We start from the raw sequence: 24,155 nt of genomic DNA on the forward strand, positions 1-24,155 counted from the left end.
AACCCTCTCCCTTCCCCTCTCCTCCCCCCACCCCTCCCACGTGGGGAAAACAGAGCCCATGGCATCCAGAAGCTGTTTCATGCTCCTGTAGGAGAGGAGAAATAAGGGGGCAGATAACTGACAAGAAATAGAGACGAGGAGGCCTCAGTTACCGTATAAGGCAACTAAGTACATTCATATGACACCAAAAATATTTTTAAGGAAAATTTTAATATTTGATGTTTTTTAAAAGCTTTGAATTAGTCATCACGATAATCAGAACTTTGTTGGCCTTACTTCTGCTTATTTAATGATTTAGTACTTCTTATTTGGAATTGCATGGAAGAGAAAGCAGCATAATCTTTCCAGTACATAGGGCTTCTAAAAGACTTACTTTAACTCTGTAAAGCAGTCATGAGGAAGGAGAGAAAGGACTGAAGAGGGCCCTTAGAGAATGAGGCTTTTTTTCCATGGAGACCCTGTACCTAGGTGAAAGAGATCACCACTCGTTACTTGCCCATTTTTCTGTCTCCATCTGTCACCACCATCTAAAGGCTTGTGGTTAATTTTTCACCTTTGTGTCTCTGTGGTTTCACTGTATGGAGAGTTTTCTCCAGGTGATCTGGTTATCATCAGACCCCCAGGGACTCTTACCTTTACTGAAGAGCTTTGTTTTTGCTCTTTATGAACTTGGCTTTCAGTTTCTTATTCACAGTTCTCTTCATTTTCAATCTCTGCTATCTGGCTACTAGGTTCACCCCTCATTTTCAAATTCTTGTTGACTTTTGTTTCTAGTTGCCTTCTCCTTAGACTTGTCCAGTTTGGGTGGAACATTGGCTTAAGCCACATGTTACTAGGCCATCATCAATTACTTGCATCTCGGTATACATGAATTGTTTTTAAGAAACAGTGAATACCGAACAGATATTTATTCATTGGAAGGAGTGTAACCTAGGAAAAATTTATTGGGAATGAAGTTCTAGGTGTGGCAGCCAGAAGGCAGAAAAGGTAGTGAAAGTGGGACTATTTGCCTAGTGAAGGGGTTTACCTTCATCTTTTTCTGTCAGTTCGTATTCATTTCTTTCTTACCATCTGTAAATTCTTAATTATAGTCACTCTTTAAAGTGTATTATGGTTTGGCCACTCATGCTTGCTTTTAGGACTGTTTTACCTATATGGATAGAGTTTGTCTCTCATACACACCTAGTACAAAGAGTGTTATCTATTTCAAAACAGTCAACCTGTAGAGGAGAAAATACTTGACATTGGGATGTCTGACTTTCTATCTTTGTGTCAGTGTCTCTGATGCCTGGAACTCTCAAGCCAACTCTTCCATCCTAGCTTCTTTATTTCCTGGGCTTGCCCAAACTATAACCCTTCTATTTTATTTTTATTCTACAGCAAAATACCCTGCCCTCCGTATGGGCTGGTCTTGCCTTCCAGTAGATGAAAGACGCTAACCTGATACTACCACCAATGTCAATGGTGGTGGCTGATGAGAACTTTCTGTGTTCTGCTGAGTGTGAACCATAGTTAGATTTGGTTGTAAGATCTTCACTGCCTTCATGGGAAAAGTGATTTTAATGATGGTAATTCCATGAATATGGGTTTTGGCTGCTGTTTCAAAACTGCCGAGATGTAATAGTTGCCCAACCAGAGATATTGTTAGAAATTCTGAAGTGCCTGGAAACACAATTTTGAGGAGACGAGAAAAGTAACTACTGACTCATCTGTAGGTACCACCTATCTCTCAGTTACAAAGTGTTCAAATCTCCTCATGTCATGCCTCATCATGGAGAAACATGGCAGGTTTATTGAGATACTTCTAGTATAAAATGCAAAGGTACACAAGACACCTGACACACAGGTTGCCGTGTCCCGTTTTCACACCAGTGGTAGAGAATGCTTATAAATCATTATATTCTTTACCATTGAACCCAGGAGGCATCTCAGAGTTCTAACACTTATTCAACAGACAGCCAGTATCAATAGAACAAAGTATGTCATTTCTAGTTCAGATGGTCTCTGATAACTCTTCCAGCTATTCCCTAATAACTGCTTTTCAACTTTGGGTTGGAACTCATGAACATCATTTTATAACCAAAGAAGGTAGAGAAATGAAAAAAGAAGAAAGTTTCTTCAGGGATGCAGAGAAAATGAGAGAGCCCCGTAGTAATTTTTGCTTCTAACAAGCAGGCAGCTTCCTGAGTTGTGGTTGTGTTTACCATAAGCACATGTGATTACTGTAATTAGCATCCTTCCTTTGAGTTGAGACACAGAAGACCCTAGAAAAGGAGAAATATGTTGTGGCAATGGAGTGATAATTGGTATTGCCCATCAGATTAGCCCTCTGAGACAACAGGAAAGAGAAAGAATGACTTGGAACACGGGGTAATTGGGAAAGAAAGGCTCACAATGGGTGACCAAGGATAGTATGAGATTATGCAACATTTTAGAGAGGGTGGATTGAGGCAGAGGAAGCAGGCATGAACAGTGAGGTGTTCTCAGTCAAAGAAGCTTATTTATCCACCTGGCTATCCTATTGCCCTGTTCTTCTGAGTGAATGGGAAGGGGTTATTTAGTGGCTATGCTTCCTTGTCAGAAAATAAAGAGGCTTAGAATGCTATTTGTTAGGGTTGTGTTGGCTGACAGGGTATTTTATGAGTCCTAAGCTGTGAGCCTTTTCATTTCACAGTTTCAGTAAATCCTAGTGCCCACCCCAAGGAGGTTTGTGTCCACATGAATTGGGGCAGAAAGAATGCGGAAGTAGCCGTGTTTGTATACTCTTTCACAAAGAGAGCCAGACATGGGTGTCAGAGTCCATTTACATCTAAGAATGTGTCACCAAAGGAAGTAAATGAAATCACTGTAATTTAGAGAGGGTCTAATTAACACATTTGTTAGATAACTATGGCGACTTTACAATTACATCCTAATTAATGAAGAATATCCTGTGTATTCATAGGGAGAATGTGGCCGAAATTAAGTTGCTAATGAAAAAAGAGACCCTCAGTTGCACCTGAATCTTGCCAATAAACAAACAGCCTGCCTCTGTACTCCAGGGTAAAGCTACTGTGGTTTTCAGCTCATATCATCTTATTAAATGTCTTCCTCTAAGCCTGGAGAATATAAGACATATTTTCACACTCACCCTAAGCCAAGGTAACAATATTATGTGTGTTATTAACAATACTTTACTATGGCAGTTTAAAGAACTATAACTACATTAAAATATGGGTAAATCAGAAACTTTACACCTATAAAGGCCATAATTGGGTTTCCTTTGAAAACTAATATTGTCTTGGTATCTGAATATACTTGTTATTTGAAGATGGACTATTTTTATTATGATTGTCTACTGGGAAATGACCCATTTTTTTCAGCTAAAGTACAGAAGTGAATGTGAATAAATGTATCAAGAGAATGCAATGTATCCAGCTCAATTCATTTGAGGAGTGTAATATTTAAATAGAAAGATCAAATGATTGCCTATTTGGGGAAGGAAGGACAATCTAAAATAAGGGTTAATGTTTAATAGAACTTGTAGTAGTAACACATCCAAAGTTTCTATCCCTGAAGTGTCAAAATAAATTTCAGAGTCTCTGAAGTGTCTTATAGACTCCCAATGAGCACAATAGCATGACTGTGTACTAAGTAATACAGAAGAAAAAGCAGAGACTAGTGCTTTTATTCCCATTTTGTAGAAGCAGCAGCTGAGAAACAAAGAAAGTAAAGGAATAATTGGAAAAATCACAGGAAACCAGTGTAACAACCAGGCTTTAATATGGTAGACCATTTTCCTGTGTAGTGTGTAAAGGGTTTCCCTTATAGTATTAAAGTTAGGTTGTGGTAGCATGATCTACCACAATGGGAAAGTCGGGAAGAAACATTTTTAAGTTGGGAAATGTAATCGGAGTTGTCTCTGTAACTCCCTGACATTCACCTGTTCTCTTTCCAAGACTGCTATCATGAGATTGTGATATTGTGGGAACTTTTCAAGAGGGAAGGACTTCCCAGGTATTCACAGTTAATGGTAGAAGGAAACATACTTGAAAAGAGAATTAACAATTTCAGATAGCTTTATCCAAGACATTCATGACCACACTCTTGCTCGCTCTTGCTCACTCACTCTCTCTATTGCTTGCTCTCTCTCTATCCCTGGGCCTGATTAGGTTGACCAGTGGAGTCTGAGTGGCATTTTCCCCAGGGAGAAATACATAGATGGTTTGAATTTCAAGGACAGCCATGCAGAAAGTCCCACAGGGTCCTTTAATGAGCTGGCCAGTCCAAGCCCACTGTGTAGATTCAGCTTTCATGGAGTGACAGCTGTCTCCACTCTAGGCCCGAAGTGGGGAAGCTACAGACTGAAGCGGGTAACTAGCCCAACAAATCTGGCCCAGAGTGAAAAAAGGTAGGTATTTTGCAACTAGAGTGAGCCAGCCTTCTGGCTCATGTGTAGTGGCTTATTTTATGGCCTACTATAGAATGAGTGGCTGAAACCTCAGAGTTTAGCTTCACTGGCTCCACTTGCCCTCAGGTTGTTGCTTCCTTCTTTTCAACTACTGTGAACTATTTTAAGGATGAGATTGTGTCCTTTTGTTTTCACATCTTCATGCCTTTCCTTTGCTCCTGCTTTTCCCCTTTTCCTACCTGATAAACTTTGTATGCCTCCACTAAGATACAGCTAACATGGAACTCTTTCACTGTAGCCTCCCATGACTGTCCCCATGCAAAATTAGTCACCCTCTTTCCAAAAACATGTTGGGCATTAGCTGGCTCAAATATTTGATCCAGTTAATCTGTTCATATACAGCTTTCTCTGCTAGGTAGTGAATTCCCGAAGGGCAAGGGCCATGCCTTGTTTAGTTCTGTACCCCAGTTTATCATAGTTCAATTAATAACTGATAAAGTACCTTCTTATCCATATGCTGGACACTTTGCTAGGTGCTTGAGACTCAGCAGAATCCCTGCCATTAAGTTTATATCCTAGTGGAGAAAGATAGATGATATATACATAAAACAAAGTAAATTCAGAGAGTAGTGTTATAAAATAAACATCTTAGCTGAAACTGTGGAAGTAGATGAGATCCTAGCAACTGTAGTAAGTAAAGACCAGAAGGTCTGGGACAGTAATTCCAACTTTTAAGGCCAGTCAACACATGAGGAGAGAGAATGCATAGTCAGCAAAGTAAAGGGGAAAGGGATGAACATGGTAGTCCTTCTTTTCCTCCTCCTTCCACCTCAAATTACCATGCTGACTCTCATTCCTCTAAGGTTTGAATTGTAGAGGAAAGCACTCGTAAGGAACCAAAAAGGACTTACTTCACTAGTAGTGATGTCATCTGATAGGGATGCTCTCTGTGAGTGACAAGTATCCAAAATGCTAATTCTTCTTCTCTTTGGGTACATTTGTGATTTTTCTCTGATATTCTCCAATTGGGGAGATCAGTTATGGCTTTAGCAGGATACCTCCAGTATACTAACTGAGGTCACCTTACATCTGGTAAATACATCTTTAGTATTCATCCTTTTACAGTATAGTTCATAGCTGGCTACTTTCTGTGGGGTTCACATATGACCCACAAGAAAATGCAGCTTTTCCCTGCCATTGGTGAAAACACATATCACTCTCGATGTAGTCCTTCCTCTTTGTACTCTGCTAAGACTCTCTAGCCACAATATTTTGACCTTACATATTTTCTAGGCCCACATCAGCAACAGTCCTTACAAGACTCAAATTCATGGTGATACATGTTAAACTCTTGATTGTACCTCACCAGAATTTGACTTGAGATGGTGGCACGTGAGGAAGGACAGAGTACCACTCCTTCCTCTCTAGTGTAAACAATTCTTAATTATTACCTTTGGTACAAAGCTTATGTTTAAAAATAAAATTTAATTGGGAAGAGTAGAAGATCAAATTGTCAGTCATTAGCACTTTAGTGAGAATAAGATAATGATGACTCTTGTGCACCTGTAAAGATCCTGAATAAAAGGACCGAGAAAAAGTGTGAAAAGGATAGAGTCCAGAGTGTGGGAAGGGAGGCTTTGGGGAAGAGGATAGTAGTGAAAAGATAAAGGACAGAAGTAGAGAAAGAATCATAATTCTCTGTATTTTCAGTTTTGCCTGAATTTCTTAAAGAGCATTTCTCTCTTTTAAAAATATAATTTGTTTTTTGAATAGGTATTACAAAGAGTGCTACTAGAAATATCCTTTTCACAGTTAATTGTGTAAATAGGTGAGCCTATCTATAGGATAAATATTTAGAAATGGAGTCGGTGGGTCAAAAATAATGTGTGAAGATTAATTTTATGTGTCAACCTGACTGGGCCAATGGATGCCCAGATATCTGGTTAAACACTATTTTTGGGTATGTCTGTGAGGGTGTTTATGGAAGAAAACATTTGAATTGGCAGACTGAATAAAGCATATTGCCCTCTCCAATGTGGGTGGGCATCATCCAATCCGTTGATGGCCTGAATAGAAAACAACACAAAGCTTGGAGGGTGGAATTCTCTATTTCTGCCTGGATGGCTGAACAGAAACCTAGATTTTCTCTCTTCTTGGGAACTACACCATCAGTGCTCCTGGTTCTCAAGTCTTTGGACTTGGACTGGAATTAATACCACCGACTTTCCTAGTTTCCTGAATTTCCAACTTACAGATCATGGGATTTCTCAGCCTCCACAGTAGCGTGAGCCAATTTGTTAGAATAAATCTCATGTGTATGTGTGTATGTGTCGTCTCCTATTGGCTCTGTTTCTCTAGAGAACACTAATGGAATGTGTATTTGTAATTTTTGTGGTTATGGCTGATTTGCTCTTCATAGTGGTCATACCCATTTATAGTGCCACAAGCAATGTATAGGTGGTTTTCAGAAACCCTCACCAGCATAATGTATCCTAACACTTCATTTATTTCATATATTTGAAAGCTCTTTGTATTTTCATTTCTGTGAAATGCTTATTCATATACTTTTATCACTTTCTTTCTGGTTATTATTAATTTCCTTATTTTTTAGGAATTCTTTATATAGTAAGGAAATTAATACTTCAATTGTGATATGAAATATAAATGTTCTCCCAGTTTGTTGCCATTTGACTTTATTTTAATCCATAGTTTTAGAACTTTATTTAGTAGTATTGGCTTAAAGCTCAACATTCAGAAAACTAAGATCATGGCATCCGGTTCCATCACTACATACCAAATAGATGGGGTAACAGTGGAAACAGTGGCAGACTATTTTTGGGGGCTCCAAAATCACTGCAGATGGTGAGAAATCTGAATGCAGGTCAGGAAGCAACATTTAGAACTGGACATGGAATAACAGACTGGTTCCAAATCAGGAAAGGAGTACATCAAGGCAGTATATTGTCACCCTGCTCATTTAACTTATATGCAGAGTACATCATGAGAAACGCTGGACTGAAAGAAGCACAAGCTGGAATCGAGATTGCCGGGAGAAATATCAATAACCTCAGATATGCAGACGACACCACCCTTATGGCAGAAAGTGAAGAACTAAAGAGCCTCTTAATGAAAGTGAAAGAGGAGAGTGAAAAACTTGGCTTAAAGCTCACCATTCAGAAAACTAAGATCAAGGCATCTGGTCCCATTACTTCATGGCAAATAGATGGGGAAACAGTGGCAGACTTTATTTTTTTGGGCTGCAAAATCACTGCAGATGGTGACAGAAGCAATGAAATTAAAAGATGTTTATTCCTTGGAAGAAAAGTTATGACCAACCTAGATAGCATATTAAAAAGCAGAGACATTACTTTGCCAACAAACTGAACTGATCAGTTTTTCAAACGTGGGCTTTTAGGTTTTGCCTTCTGGGTTTGTCAAACTTAGGCCGTTCAGTTCAGTTCAGTCACTCAGTCATGTCTGACTCTCTGAGACCCCATGAACCGCAGCATGCCAGGCCTCCCTGTCCATCACCAACTCCTGGAGTCCACCCAAACCCTCGTCCATTGTGTCAGTGATGCCATACAACCATCTCATCCTCTGTTGTCACCTTCTGCCCACAATCTTTCCCAGCATTAGGGTCTTTTTAAATGAGTCAGCTCTTGCTCTATGATCTAAAACAGTTCCCTCATGTTTTTTTTCCTAGTGATTTTTATTACTTAATTTCATAAATATAAATCTTTGATCCACCTGAAATTTATTTATTTATTTTTTTTTTAATTTTTTTTGTTTTTATTTTTTAAATTTTTTTCATTTATTTTTATTAGTTGGAGACTAATTACTTTACAACATTGCAGTGGGTTTTGTCATACATTGACATGAATCAGCCATGGAGTTACATGTATTCCCCATCCCGATCCCCCCTCCCACCTCCCTCTCCACCCAGTGGAATTTATTTTTTGATGGGATATGAAATAGAAATCCAACTTTAATTTCCAGATGGCTACCGAGTTGTTTCAACACCATTTGTTGACTCTTGTTGGAAAAAAAGTTTTTATTCTGTGCAATGATCATTCTGTATGTATGTTAACAAACATTTTTTTAGCTGAGTCACTGTTGCCATTGTCTGTTCTTCACTATTAGCAGAACATCACTTATTTTACATAAAGGACTGCACAGGGACTGGGAACACCTCTGTAGTAGCAAAGAATGATGAAGATAGATGGGATCTTAGAGTTCATCTAGTCTAACTCCATTTACATAGGGTGAATCTGAGTTGCAAAAAGGAGAACTTTCTTTAGGTCAAGCAGGGTTGTTACTTACCTAATATTGGTGTTGATAATTTGTTATCACATTTATTAAGATGATTCATTTTTAAAGTTATAATCTCTACAGAAAACCCAAACTGTACATCAGGCTTAGAAGGGACAATCTGAGCTTGTAATGAAATGAATTTCCACACATACATGAAATTACCAGCTGAAAGCAATCAAGACAAAATCATGTTCTCAATGAAAGGAGAAAATCTTTGACAGACAAAAAAAGCTGCACTTGTTGAATACATTTTATCTGTGTATATATGGACATCCTTCTTTACTACTTATTCCACACCACAGATTATATAGCAGTTCCAGGTATATAGCCTGAAGGGAAAAGAACTCCAAAAAAAAAAAAAAAAAAAAAGACAAGTTTGACTACTTTAGTGTGATTTGGAAAAAGAGAGCAAAACAATACCAAAAACAAGTAAACAAAATAAATGATAGTGACATTCAACTAAATCAAATATATGTATACTTATTCAACAAACATTTGAGTACTAACTGGACATCCCTTGGGGCTCAGCTGGTAAAGAATCCACCTGCAATGTGGGATACCTGGGTTCAATTCCTGGGTTGGGAAGATCCCCTGGAGAAGGGAAAGATTACCCACTCCAGTATTCTGGCTGTGTGCCCAACAATAGTTAAGACTCTAGGGATATAGCAGCTAACCAGAGAGATAATGTCCTTGCTGTCTAGCAGGTGGAAAAAAATATGTTAATAGATAAGAAAAAGGAAGGAACTTTTAATACTTTAGATTGAGTGGTCATAGTAGGTTTATATGAGAAGGGGAATTTTAATCTTGGACTGGAATGGCAACAAGGAACCAATTCTGTGGAAATACGAGGCAGAGGATTATAGAAAGAGGGAAGGAAATGTGCAAAGGTTGTATGGTTGTAATATGCATGGGCATTTGAAAATGTAAAGAAAGCTGTTGCAGTTGCAGTATGGTGAATGAAAGGAGAGTGTTAAAATGAGGTTGAGGAAGTAGGTAGAAGTTAGCTCTGTAGACCTTAAGTAATATCGTTTCTTTTTATTCTATGTACAATGGTAATTGGAAACCATTGTTGTGTTTTGAGTAGAAGAGTGCTATGTGAATTGCATTTTAAAAATATTACCTCTTATTCAATAGAGATTAGAATATTGGGAGCCAAACATGGAAACAATTAGGATTCAGTTACAGTAGTCCAAGTAAGTCATGGTGGTGGCTGGGACTGGATGGTAAACATTCAGACAAATGATCAGACTCAGTTTATATTAGAGTAGAGTAAACAAGACTTCGGGTCTGCCAATGCAGGAGACCCAGATTCGATCCCTGGGTTGGGAAGGTCCCCTGGAGGAGGGCATGACAACCCATTCTAGTATTCTTGCCTGAAGAATCCCATGGACAGAGGAGCCTGGCGGGCTACATTCCATGGGGTCACAAAGAGTCGGACATGCATGAAACAACTAACACTTTCACCTTCACAAGCAGGACTTGGTGATGAATTAAATGGTGAGGAGATGTGTGAGGGGAGAGAGAAGTCAGTAAAGGCTAGACTTTGTTCAAGGTAATGCCATTTCACTTGTATGGGGAATACTGAATACTGGGGAGGTGGGGTTGGAAGGCAGGGGAATCGAGTGTTCAGTTTGGGAAATGTAGTTGGATTTGAACACAAATCACTGTCCATATCTCTCTCACCCCCTTGACTCTTTGAAACAGTTTTGAACTGCTATGTAGGCATTACTTTCAGTAAGTATCATTCTTGCATACTCAAAATCTTGGATTTTCAAATAAAGTAAAGTTCAGTGTCTGGAAATTTCACATGCTTCTTTATAGACTGATTTTATTAATATAAGGACAAATTCAGATCTTATAAGGGACATGAATTTGTCAAATGAAAAAGATTTATTAATGTAAACAGTAATAATGGTATCTATGTAAACTTACTCTATGTAAACTTAATTTTGCTACTGAGGTTGCTTTTAACTCTTCAGGGTTTAGAAGCCTCTACTTATTATCATCCACTAACCCGCTAAACCTTCCTCTCCTTATATAAAAAAAAATCAGTATATATTTGCAACTAGAAACTGAGCTATCTATTGGTTCTTATAAATTACTCAGTGTGTCCACAAATAAAGCCCGGTAGTCTTATATCAGATGTAGATAATATTGGCAATAGGTTGTTTCTAAGGCCATACCCTTTATAATCACAAATAGTTTTACCACCTTTGCTTACTGGTCTTTCAGTATAAAAACCCACTGCATTTTTTTTTTTCTTTTTGCTGTCTGTGGGACCATTCATAAAGTCTTACGTGTTCCAATTATTATCTTCTGTAGGTCCTCCCAAGAAGAATGCTGAAAGCCTGAGATTGTCAAATTATGCAAAATGTACTTTCTTTAGTCAAAATGGGATTCCCTGGTGACTCAGACTGTAAAGACCCTGCCCACAATGGGGGAGACCTGAGTTTAATCCCTGGGTAGGGAAGATCCCCTGGAGAAAAAAATGGCAACCCACTCCAGTATTCTTGCCTGGAAAATCCCATGGACAGAGAAGCCTGGTGGTCTACAGTCTATAGGGTCTCAAAGACTGAGCAACTTCCTTTCTTTCATTTGAGTCAAAATAGCATACAAGGTGGAGAAAAAAATAGGTCTGAGCCTCTGTGGGTGACTGACTGTCTAAGCTAATACCGTGGGTGTCTTAAGCATACTCTTGCATTGGATGCTATATTGTAGGGTTTTCTCTGTTTTTTTTTTTTTTTTTAATTAGTTTTAAGCCACATTAGAAGATGTTTTAAAGCCATGCTGTATCCCATCTTACTGATAATCCTATGAATAGCCTAAGGGAGTGCATCTGGCTCAGTTTTCAAACTGAAATCTCCTTAAATAGTGTAGCTTTCTCAAAATCTATCATGACTCTTCAGAGAAGATTCAGAGAAGTACATGGAGATGCTCCACAGCTGCCAAGGCTGAGGCGCCTCACTTGCTAAGCCTTGGGAAGTACAGTAGGCACACCCACCTTTCAGTGAGAAACCTTTCAGGCTATGTGTTCCTTCAGACTACAGGCAAGGGGAAACTCTCAGAGCTATATCGAGAAACGTTCAAGAATGGAACTATTAACAAGCAGTTGACACGTGTCTGCAAATAAAAGTTGATCATTTCACATTTGGTTTTGGCTTGTGAAGGGTATAATTTGGGATTAAAAATAAACATACTGGAACATACATCCTGATCACAAACATTCATATGCACAGCTGGAAACAGACGCTGCAATTTGAAAGTATAATTAAGACACCATCTCTATTTATAGAGTACAAGCATAGCAAATTCATTGTCTTTAAATATGAAGGTTCAGAAAGTGTTAGTGGGAGAAGAAATATTAACTATGGGTAAAATGGCATACAACACATCAAGCAATGGTTTCTGAATTTGGACGTAAAGAAAGCAACATAGAGGAACCTGAAGTGTGAATGAAAATCACACACACAGAGGGAAAAACTAATATTCCTATGAAAGCCAAGAAAATACTCCTTAATCCTCTAATACAACAATTGTTTCTTTGAGTTAAGTAAACATGTCTGCTGAGATAGAGCATTAATGGGTAGGTATTTAAGACAAAACAGCTGTGGAAATGGAGCGGACAGTGTTTTCCTGCAAGTGAATGATTTGCAATGGTAATGAAGTCCCTTTTCCCTGACAAGCCACATTACTTAATAGTCATTAAGTGAAGAGTTCTTCCAAATACACATGGACAGGCCAATCGGAGTTGCTGATAGGAAAATCCTTACAAATGAACACATTGCTGCTTTACAGGAGAGTTAAAAGAATTTTAATTTCATATTCTTAAGCCCTTTATTGCAATATTAATAATCAGTTAAAGTAAATTTAAGTGATTCACTGAATCAATTTACATTTCAAATGCAGAAATTGCATGGCTGAGCTGTGTGGATCAGATTATCATTGGGATTAGATTTTGGAACATGCCCGGAGGGGACAGTGCTGTGATTTGTGTGTGTGTGTGTTTTGTGTATGGCTTATAATACATTTTTATTCCGTTGGTAGGCTTTCTTTGTCATGTTCTGTAGTCAGTTCATAAAAACTGAAGGGAAAAATCAATTACGGAGATATTTCATAAGGAGACATTAGAGCTTTTTTGCTTTTTTTTTTTTTTTTGACAAATGGATATGATGGATTTATTTATAGCCTAGTCCTCTTCCAGGGTGGGTTCCTGATCTTTGAATTTTCCTGTAAAGAAGGTCTTTACTTGTGTTTAGGTTTATGGGAAATGCTAAACAGTGTATTGGGTTGACCAAAAAGTTTGTTTGGGTTTTCATATGATGGTACAGAAAACCGAATGAATTTTTTGGCCTACCCAATATATCTCCTTCCCTCACCTTTAATGGCACAGGGTTTTAGCTCAAAGGCTGTTCCCTCTCTTATTAATGTGCCCAGTTTTGAGAGTACTACAGAGGTTTTATTTGAAAGTGTCCTTTTCCACACCCACATAAGCATTGTTTCAAGAGTTGTATGAAAAAAATCCTTTGATATAGTCATTTATATTTCAATACATTCTTAAGAGTCTTTCATAATTTAAGATAATTAGCTTAATTGATGTTCCACGTTTGCCTCCTGAATACTGTGGTATTATGGGAAATGGAGTGTGGCAGAATTCTATTGCTTGCATTTACTTCTGATGTATTAAGATGATGTGTGTGCGGTATTAGAGTGAAGAGTTGATTCTGACAGAGGCTGCACAGTACTTGACTTTAGGATGCATGTAAGTGGGAAGACTGTAGTTGCCCCACAAAGATTCTCCTCAATCTCCAAGACTGGGTATATATCTTACACATTCCCTTTATATAGCAAAATGGACTTTGTCATAGTTGTTATGTTTCAGTTGACTTTAAAATAGGGAGATTATCCTGGATTATCCGGGAGTAGATGGAATGGGACAATATAGTCACATGAGCCCTTAAAAGCAGAAGAGGGCGTCATAAATACATGAGTCATAAGAACTTTTCTATATCCAGCACCATTGCTGGCTTTGAAGATGAAAAGAGCCATGGGCCAGGAAATATGCATGAACTCTAGAAACAGAACAACTCCCAGCTGAGAGCCAGCAATGAAATCTGAATTCAGTCCTCTAGTTGCATGGAACTGAATTCTGCCAACAATATGGATGATTCTGGAAGCAGGTTTCCCCTTAGAGCCTCTAGGAAAGTCATTGGCCAACAACACCTTGATTTGGGCCTTGTAAGACCCGGCCAAACTTACCTTGCCTCATGTCCTAGAAAATAGTCAGATAATCAGTGGTTGTTGTTTTAAGCCACATTAGTGGTACTTTATTATATCAGTGATTTAAAAAACTAATAAAAAGCTCTTAGTTGATGCTAGTAACATACAGACTGCTTATTAATAGTTGTAGAATTTACCCATGTCTTACTCTTTTGTCTGATATCTGGCAAATCCACTCCATGAGTCCAAAAAAGAGAATTCTTGCTCCTCTTGATACTTGATGATCATTTATATGGAGAGCTGCTATCTTGTTACCCCACTTACCCACTACCTCTGCACCACATACTACAGTTACTTACCAGGATGTGCTCCCACCCTCTGTTTCTGTTCATCAGTCTGGACCATAACAAATAAAACTGCTTTCCCATACAACTTAGACTAATGCCTAGAATGTAATAAAAATATTCTAGTTCAATTTTTCTTTTCTATTTTTGTTTTGAAATATTTTACATTTATAGAAGAGTTGAAAATGGTATCATTAAAGAATCTTTTCAAATGGATCTTGATGGCTGATTAAGGTTTGAGAATTGGGATCCATCATGCTCATATCATGCAGCTATTGAATAGTGGTATGAGTAAGGTTTAAGTTGTCCTAGGCATGGCTGGATGTAAAAGCTATTTCACTTCCCTAAATCAGTGTATATTACAATAGCAGTGGCAACCTCACTTGTACTCTGTCATCTAGTGAGAAGAGCCTTCAAGAATGGATCATGAAGGGGGAATAAAATACTTAAATTTCTTAAAATTTAAATTAAAAAGTAAAACATATAAAGAATAAAAATGTACATACTTAAATCTCCTTAAGTTTTTGCAAAGTCACTTTATAGAAGAGATAGAAACTGTTTGCTCATGTTTCTTTGATATTTTTCAAGTTGCCACTTCATAATATATTTGAGTTTCCATCATCTTAGTACCCTGAAAAAGTGCACTAAATTTCATTTGGTTGGATATGGAGATGCTAATGTGGAATAAACTAAAACAGAGATCACACTTAGGTATTTGTAGACTAACTTTACCCATTGGGCTCTTTTTTTTTTTTTTAAACTCTAAGAACAACCCTGTTGCCTCTGGAAACTTCCTTACAGGCAGAGGCAAATAGGTATGGGCCACAGTCTCTCAATAGGAACAGTTCATTTTCATGATTCAGTGGCTTCCCTGATAGCTCAATTGGTAAAGAATCCACCTGCAATGCAGGAGACCCTGGTTCGATTCTTGGGTTGGGAAGATTTGCTGGAAAAGGGATAGGCTACCCACTCCAGTATTCTTGGGCTTCTCTGGTGGCTCAGCTGGTAAAGAATCACCTGCAGTGCAGGAGACCTGGGTTCAATCCCTCGGTTGGGAAGATGCCCTGGAGAAGGGAAAGGCTACCTACCCCAGTATTCTGGCCTGGAGAATTCCATGGACTGTATAGTCCATGGGGTCACAAAGAGTCAGACATGACTGATTGACTTTCACTTCACTAATGATTCAGAGTAGAGATGTAAAGTTGTCAAAAAATGGGTTTGGCTCTGGCCAAAGGAAAGGAAAGCAGGAAGTTGGGGAGTGGATGTGGAAAGGCAGTGGAGGAAATGTGGTGGCAAGTTTCCAGTTTAAACTATAGAAGAGATTAGCTATGTCCTTGAAAAAAGTTGACTGCTGATTCAGCCAGAAGGATCTGTTTGTTTTTAATCTGGGGCTTTTCATTGAAAAGCTCTTTTAGCTAAAAGATGAACTTGACCAATGTCCACAAATGGGGAAAACTATTAGCAAATTTAGGATCCATTAGGGTCCTGTTTATAGTTCTTTCATGTAGAATAACCATTTCTATAGACTTTACTCATATACTGTCTACCTTCCTCAGATCTATTATTCTTTGAAAATATTGATTAAGGTTAGATGTTCCTCAGGAAATGAAACTATGCAATTCACTTGTGTTAGCAAAATCCACACTTTAAAAATTGATAGTCATGACTAGCTGTAATAGAGGAAAGGGGCATAAATTCAAACAAAGATATCCTTACAATTTGTTCAGTTCACTTCAGTCATTCAATCATGTCTGACTCTTTGCGACCCCATGGACTGCAGCACACCAGGCTTCCCTGTCCATCACCAACTCCTGGAGCTTGCTCAAGCTCATGTCCATCAAGTCAGTATAGTAATGTGAACAGGGCCCCAGTGAGTGCAATCTATTAATAGCTTTGTCTTCCTTATTGATTCTTTCTCAAGTCTGATCTATGCATCTAGGTATGCCAGATTGCAAATGCTCAGTCTCATTTACTACTTTCCTCAAGATTTGAAAAGAGTTCCCTCACCTAGTCTCTTTAATCCCCCTATTTGTTAACCCGGCTTAACCAAATGCGATCCATGAGTGAGGGAGGAAGGAGAAATTTGAACTTTCTTCTTTGTTTGAATTGTACTTGAAATAAAAGTGCATTGGAGGCTATTGGGGGCTATTAGGGAGGGCTGCAAGGGTGGTCTAAGAAAGATTTGGCTGTATGACACAATCTACAATTGTGCAGACTTGAAATTTGTCTGTCTTGTTTTCTTTTCTCCTGGAGGTGCTATGGAATAGCACATCGTTTTTTGTGTATTTTCAGATTCTCAAATGGGTTTGAAGTACCTCCTAAGTACCTTAGTAAGTCCACTATTCTGTTTCTAAGGCTCTAGAATTTTCAGAAGTACTTAGGTTTCCTTGATGATGAATTCCTGAGTTACTTCCTTGCTCTGGCACCTTCTCTGTTGTGATCTATTTAGTATGGATAACTGCAGTATTCTGTCTGGCTACAACCATGATGTCCCAAATCAGCCTACACATCTAGAATGCAAGGAGGGAGAATTGAACTTTGAATTCCAGTGAACACAAAAGAAATGTGAATGAAACAACTTCCTCAGTGGTAACATCACTGATTGAAAAGCAGATGAAATAGTGACAAAACAAAAACAGAAGCAGATTGACCATAAATTGCGTTTAAATAGTATCCTCAGCCCCTGTGTGATGCATGCTGTTTTCCCTGCTAATACCTACTTGAGAGAGATGTGCAATTATCATGAATAGTGCAAACACTGGGAGTCAGGTCAATAGTGGGAAATACAGAAACTGCTGTGTAATAAAAAGGTAAAAGGAAGGTCTATATGAATTTTTTTTTAAAAGAGGGAGTAGAGTAAGGAAGAAACTCAGCATTTCACATAGTGCTATGGAAATTAAAATACTGAGATTAGAATGAGTTTTTATAAGTTGGGAAATCAGTATAAACCTAGGGCAAAAAGCACAGGGAAAACCAATGGACCTTGAAACATCTAGAAAAAGTGCCAGAGACTATAGAGCCTTTGGGAGGACTGGCCTGAGGCCAAGCCATGTTTGAGCTGTTTTCTTTTGTTCTCCTTCATTCTTGAACTTTGTCCTCTGTCTCATCCTCCAAGGCTGGCTCTCTTTCTGATGACAGCTAGCTAATATAGTAAACAAATTCATAATGACAGATTAAAGATGTGATGAAAAGAACTCAGGCTTTGGTGTCAGACAGAACTGGGCTCATCACAATTCTGCCTCTCTCTTAGTTCATTTTTTTATATATGTGGTCTTGGATAGCTTTCTTAAAATATCTTACTTGGTGTGGCTTCTTTTCCTCAGCTTTCTTTAAAAGTTAATTATAACTGATTTACAATGTTGTTGTGTTTGTTTCTGGTGCATAGCAAGGTGATTGAGTATGTGTGTGTGTATATACATATATATATATATGTATATACACACACACATGCTGTGATGTGCTTAGTCACTCAGTCATGTCCAACTCTTTGAGGCTCCCTGGACTGTAGCTCACCAGACTCCTCTGTCCATGGGGATTCTCCAGGCAAGAATACTGGAGTGGGTAGCCTATCCCTATTCCAGGGGATCTTCCCAAACCAGGAATCGAACCAGGGTCTCTTGAATTGCAGGCAGATTCTTTACCAGCTGAGTTACCAGGGAAGCCATTATAATATAGATTCTTTTTCATTATTATTTATTATAAGTTATTGCCCTATGCTATATAGTAGGTACTTGCTGTTTTGTCTTTTATTTAATATATATAGTATTTTATATCTGCTAATCTCAAACTCCTAATTTATCCCTCCCCCTCCTCTTTCCCCTTTGGCAACCATAACTTTAAGTACCTTTGTGTCATTTTTTAGATTTAATACATGAGATACCATGATATTTGTCTTTCTCTTTCTGGCATACTTAGTATGACTACCTCTAGGTCCATCTAATGTTGCTGCAAATGGTATTATTTTATTCTTTTTTATGGGTGAGTAATGTTCCATTATATACTTCTAACACATCTTCTTTCCATTCCTCTGTCAATGGATACGTAGGTTACTTCCATTTCTTGGCTATTGTAAATAATGCTTCAGTGAAAATTGGGTGCATGGCTCTTCAAATTACCGTGTTCTCCCAGTATATTTATATGCCCTGTAGTGGAATTGTTGGATCATATGGTATAACTCTATTCTTGTTTGTTTTTTTTTTTTAAAGAAACCACTGTATTCTTTTCCATAGTAACTGCACCAATTTACATTCCCATAAACAGTGTAGGAGGGTTTCCTTTTCTCCACACTCTAACATATGTTATTTATAGACTTTTAAATGATGACCATTCTGACTGGTGTGAGGTGGTATCTCATTATAATTTTGATTTGTATTTCTCTAATAATTAGCAATGCTGAGTATCTTTTCATGTGCTTGTTGTCCATCTGTGTGACTTCTTTGGAGAAATGTCTGTTTAGGTTTTCTGCCTATTTTTAATTGAGTTGTTTGAGAGTTGTTATTGAGTTATATGAGCTGTTTGTATATTTTAGAAATTAAACCCTTGTCCATCACATCATTTGCAAATATTTTCTCACAGGTTTTATGATATCTTTTGATTTTGTTTATGGTTTCCTTCACTGTGCAAAAGCTTATAAGTTTGGCTAGGTCCCATTTATTTATTTTGGTTTATTTCTATTGCTTTGGGGAACTGATCTAAGAAAACATTGTTGTGATTTATGTCAGAGAATGTTTTCTTCTGGGACTTTTATGGTTTCTTGCCATATATTTAAATCTTTTTGAGCCATTTTTAGTTTATTTTGGTGTATGGTGAGAGGGTGTGTTCTAACTTCATTGATTTACATGTAGCTGTCCAGGTTTCCCAGCACTACTTGAAGAGACTATCTTTTCTCCATTGTATAATTTTGTCTCCTTTGTGGAAGATTAATTGACTGTAGGTGTTTATTTCTGAGCTCTGTATTCTGTTTCATTGATCCATATGTCTGCTTTTGTGCCAATACCATGCTGTATTGATTACTGTCACTGTGTAATATTGTGTGAAGTCTGGGAAGGTTATGCCTCCATCTTAGTTCTTTTCCCATCAGGATGCTTTTGCAATTCTGCATCTTTCATGGTCCCATATAAATTTTAGGATAACTTGCTCTAGTTCTGTGAAAAATGTCAGGGTTACTTTGATAGAGTGCGTGCAAGTGCGTGCTCAGTCATATCCAACTCTTTGCAACTCCATGGACTGTAGCCCACCAGGCTCCTCTGTGCATGGAATTTTCTAGGCAAGAATACTTGAATGGGTTGCCATTTCCTCCTCCAGGTGATCTTCCCTACCAGGGATCAAACCCATATCTCCTGCATCTCCTGCATTGGTAGGCAGATTTTTTAACCACTGTGCCACTTAAGAGAGTACTAATTTGAGATTAATCCTTTGTCTATTGCTTCATTTGCTATTATTTTCTCCCAATCTGAGGGCTGTCTTTTCACCTTGCTTATAGTTTCCTTTGTTGTGCAAAAACTTTTAAGTTTCATTAGGTTCCATTTGTTTATTTTCGCTTTTATTTCCAATATTCTGAGAGTTGAGTCATAGAGGATCCTGCTGTGATTTATGTCAGAGAATGCTTTGCCTATGTTCTCCTCTAGGAGTTTTATAGTTTCTGGTCTTACATTTAGATCTTTAATCCATTTTGAGTTTATTTTTGTGTATGGTGTTAGAAGGTGTTCTAGTTTCATTCTTTTACAAGTGGTTGACCAGTTTTCCCAGCACCACTTGTTAAAGAGGTTGTCTTTTTTCCATTGTATATCTTTGCCTCCTTTGTCAAAGATAAGGTGTCCATAGGTTCGTGGATTTACCTCTGGGCTTTCTACTCTGTTCCATTGATCTATATTTCTGTCTTTGTGCCAGTACCATACTGTCTTGATGACTGTGGCTTTGTAGTAGAGTCTGAAGTCAGGCAGGTTGATTCCTCTAGTTCCATTCTTCTTTCTCAAGATTACTTTGGCTATTCGAGGTTTTTTGTATTTCCGTACAAATTGTGAAATTATTTGTTCTAGTTCTGTGAAAAATACCGTTGGTAGCTTGATAGGGATTGCATTGAATCTATAGATGGCTTTGGGTAGTATAGTCATTTTCACAATATTGATTCTTCCAATACTTGAACACAGTATATTTCCCCATCTGTTTGTGTCCTCTTTGATTTTTTTCATCAGTGTTTTTTAGTTTTCTATGTATAGGTCTTTCATTTCTTTAGGTAGATATACTCCTAAGTATTTTATTCTTTTTGTTGCAATGGTGAATGATGTTGTTTCCTTAATTTCTCTTTCTGTTTTGTCATTGTTTGTGTATAGGAATGCAAGGGATTTCTGTGTGTTAATTTTATATCCTGCAACTTTACTATATTCGTTGATTAGCTCTAGTAATTTTCTGGTAGAGTCTTTAGGGTTTTCTATGTAGAGGATCATGTTTTCTGCAAACAGTGAGAGTTTAACTTCTTCTTTTCCTATCTGGATTCCTTTTACTTCTTTTTCTGCTCTGATTGCTGTGGCCAAAACTTGCAAACCTATGTTGAATAGTAGTGGTGAGAGTGGGCACCCTTGTCTTGTTCCTGACTTTAGGGGAAATGCTTTCAATTTTTCACCATTGAGGGTGATGCTTGCTGTGGGTTTGTCATATATAGCTTTTATTATGTTGAGGTATGTTCCTTCTATTCCTGCTTTCTGGAGAGTTTTAATCATAAATGGATGTTGAATTTTGTCAAAGGCTTTCTCTGCATCTATTGAGATAATCATATGGTTTTTATCTTTCAATTTGTTAATGTGGTGCATTACATTGATTGATTTGTGGATATTAAAGAATCCTTGCATTCCTGGGTTAAAGCCCACTTGGTCATGATGTATGATTTTTTAATATGTTGTTGGATTCTGTTTGCTAGAATTTTGTTGAGGATTTTTGCATCTATGTTCATCAGTGATATTGGCCTGTAGTTTTCTTTTTTTGTGGCATCTTTGTCTGGTTTTGGAATTAGGGTGATGGTGGCCTCATAGAATGAGTTTGGAAGTTTACCTTCTTCTGCCATTTTCTGGAAGAGTTTGAGTGAGATAGGTGTTAGCTCTTCTCTAAATTTTTGGTAGAATTCAGCTGTGAAGCCATCTGGTCCTGGGCTTTTGTTTGCTGTAAGATTTCTGATTCCAGTTTCGATTTCCTTGCTTGTGATGGTTCTGTTAAGATCTTCTATTTCTTTCTGGTTCAGTTTTAGAAAGCTATACTTTTCTAAGAATTTGTCCATTTCTTCCAAGTTGTCCATTTCTTCCAAGCTGTCCATTTCTCAAAAATATATAAGCAACTCCTACAGCTCAATTCCAGAAAAATAAATGACCCAATCAAAAAATGGACTAAAGAACTAAACAGACATTGCTCCAAAGAAGACATACAGATGGCTAACAAACACATGAAAAGATGTTCAACATCACTCATTATTAGAGAAATGCAAATCAAAACCACAATGAGGTACCATTACACGCCAGTCAGGATGGCTGCTATCCAAAAGTCTACAAGCAATAAACGCTGGAGAAGGTGTGGAAAAAAGGGATCCCTCTTATACTGTTGATGGGAATGCAAACTAGTACAGCCGCTATGGAGAACAGTGTGGAGATTTCTTAAAAACACCTGGAATTAGAACTGCCATATGACCCAGCAATTCCACTTCTGGGCATACACACCGAGGAAACCAGATCTGAAAGAGACACGTGCACCCCAATGTTCATCGCAGCACTGTTTATAATAGCCAGGACATGGAAGCAACCTAGATGTCCATCAGCAGATGAATGGATAAGGAAGCTGTGGTACATATACACCATGGAATAATACTCAGCCACTTAAAAGAATTCATTTGAATCAGTTCTAATGAGATGGATGAAACTGGAGCCCATTGTACAGAGTGAAGTAAGCCAGAAAGATAAAGACCAATACTGTATACTAATGCATATATATGGGATTTAGAAAGATGGTAATGATAGCCCTATATGCAAAACAGAAAAAGAGACACAGATGTACAGAACAGACTTTTGGACTCTGTGGGAGAAGGCGACGGTGGGATGTTCTGAGAGAACAGCATAGAAACATATATATTATCAAGGGTGAAACAGATCACCAGCCCAGGTTGGATGCATGAGACAAGTGCTCAGGATTGGTGCACTGGGAGGACCCAGAAGAATCGGGTGGAGAGGGAGGTGGGAGGGGGGATCAGGATGGGGAATACATGTAAATTCATGGTTGATTCATGTCAATGTATGGCAAAAACCACTACAATATTGTAAAGTAATTAGCCTCCAACTCATAAAAATAAATGGAATAAAAAATACAATCAAAATAAAGAAGAAGAGAGTATTAATTTGATAATTATCACATTAAATCTGTAGATTGCTTTGAGTAGAATGGCCATTTTAACAATATTGATTCTTCATATCCATAAGCACAATATATCTTTTCATTTGGGTCATTTTCCTGCCCCAGCCTTGGAAATACCAGTAATGTGCTTGGATATCCCACAGACACTGAGTTTACAAAGCTGTCGGCCATGCAGTAATTCGTGGGTCACACAGTGACTGGGACTTGGCTCAGATTTTAATCCTGTTTCTGAAGTTGTGCAGCCCCTGGGATTGGCACGAATTTCAGCCCCAACTCTGCGGGTGGGCAGTCTTGCAGGCTCACAGAGTTTTAAACTTTACTTGCTGTGAGCAGGCCGATCATCAGGCTGCTATGGCGGTCCCTGCCCTTGTCTTCAAATATTAGTACACACATTAACAGTGAGGCTTCCATGGCTGACCCGGGCTCCTTCCTGCACGCATCCCTCTCCCCCTGCCTAGTTGCAGCTTGGTCCACACACCAACCCCATTCGGGGTGTCTCTGCACTTCCAGTCCCAGTCCTCTTCCAGGCTCTGTCATCTGAAACCAGAGTTGCAGCACCCAGCCCTGGCGTGTACCAGCAGATGTACATCGTGGGCTGAGGAGCACAGGGGGTCAACCCGGACCCTCCATACTGGTCTCTCTCTGCTTTTCCTGCCACAGTCCAGCTGCTGCACTCTCCTCTGATCCTCCGAAGCCCCCTTCTGTCCTGGCTGGTCTCCCAGCTGGCGAAGGGGGTCTCCTGGGTGAGAGAACCTTTCCTTCTCCACAGCTCCTTCCCAGGGCCACAGGGCCATCTTGATTCTTTTTTTTTTTCCTTTCATGCTACCCAGTTACATGATATCCTTTCTTGCAATTTTGGTTGCATGAGACCTTCTGCCAGTGTTTAGTAGGTATCCTTTGTAGATGTATCTTTATTGGAATATAATTGCTTTACAGTGTTGTCTTGGTTTTTGCTTCACATCAATGTGAATCAGCTATAGGTATACGTTTATCTCCTCCCTCAAGTGGCCCTGCGATAAAGAATCTGCCTGCCAAGCTGCAGGAGTCAGGAAGATCCGCTGGAGTAGGAGATGGCAACCCACTCCGATATTCTTGCCTGGAGAATCCCATGGTCAGAGGAGCCCGGCAGACTACAGTCCATGGGGTTGCAAAAGAATCAAACACAACTGAAGTGACTGAGCATAAAATATGTCCCTTCCCTCTTGAGGCTCCTCACTCCTCCACATCCCACTCCTCTAAGTCATCACAAGAGCACTGAGCTGGACTCCCTGTGTTAAACAGCAGCTTCCCACTAGCTATCTATTTTATACATGATAGAATATATATGTCAGTGCTACTCTGTCAATTATTCCCACCGTCCCCCTCCCCCTCTGTGTTCACAAGTTTATTCTCTATGTCTGCATCTCTATTCCTGCCTTGCAAATAGATTCATCAGTAAATTTTCATAGCTTCCAGGATGTGAGCTCTGCGTCCTCCTATTCTTCCATCTTTATCTCAGTTGA

Source organism: Muntiacus reevesi, chromosome X (genome assembly GCF_963930625.1).
Source record: "Muntiacus reevesi chromosome X, mMunRee1.1, whole genome shotgun sequence".
NCBI classification, from domain to species: Eukaryota; Metazoa; Chordata; class Mammalia; order Artiodactyla; family Cervidae; genus Muntiacus; species Muntiacus reevesi.